Source organism: Epinephelus lanceolatus, chromosome 19 (assembly GCF_041903045.1).
Source record: "Epinephelus lanceolatus isolate andai-2023 chromosome 19, ASM4190304v1, whole genome shotgun sequence".
NCBI classification, from domain to species: Eukaryota; Metazoa; Chordata; class Actinopteri; order Perciformes; family Serranidae; genus Epinephelus; species Epinephelus lanceolatus.
In genome coordinates this window covers 41,704,237-41,704,976 of record NC_135752.1, presented here as the reverse complement: position 1 = coordinate 41,704,976, position 740 = coordinate 41,704,237, and positions in this window count along the sequence as shown.

The window sequence follows — 740 nt, the reverse complement described above, 5'->3', positions numbered from 1 at the left end:
TGTACATGCGGATCAGGATGCGGTCATTTCTTGCTGAAGAAACCCTTGGACACCCAGATCTTGGTTTGTCTTCCAAGCTGTTGGTTTGTCTTCCAAGCTGTTGGTTCGTCTGTATTTCTGCAGAGTGTATCCAACTGCTGAAGGACTGCATCTGCACTTGCTGGCTATCTGGCGGCAGCTGTACCCTTCCTGGCTGAGAATCTTTATCTTCAGGTGTGTTTCCTGCGTTAGGTTCCTTGTTTTAGCCATTTTTGTGTCTGAAGAACGTTCAAATGTGCTGGCTTTATGTAGACACGAAGCTTGGCAACAAAAATTGTGTCTTTTAATAAAAAGAACGACCTTCATCACTGGTACCAAAATGACCCTATACTCAAAATTTCTTATGTATTTTTATGGAACCAATCAATTTTAAGTTTTTAATGGCTTTTTTTAGGATTTATTTAGTATTTTGGCTGTGACTGTACTAAAAGAAATTGCACTTGAAGACCTAAGAGTGATTCTTAATGCAATATTTCACAAATGCATGGGGTGTCCGTAAATTTTTTTTTCCACCACTGTATGTATGTTACCCATATATGGAGTTATACTTACGTATGTATTCATTTGTCTTATTATTATTTTGGTTATTGTTATTATTATTGTTGTTATAGCTCATTAACTCTGTGTTTGTCCCTCAGTGTCTCATAAATATACCCCCCCCCCCCCTTTCCCCCTTTTCCATTTCCGGCGGAAGCCCCTCC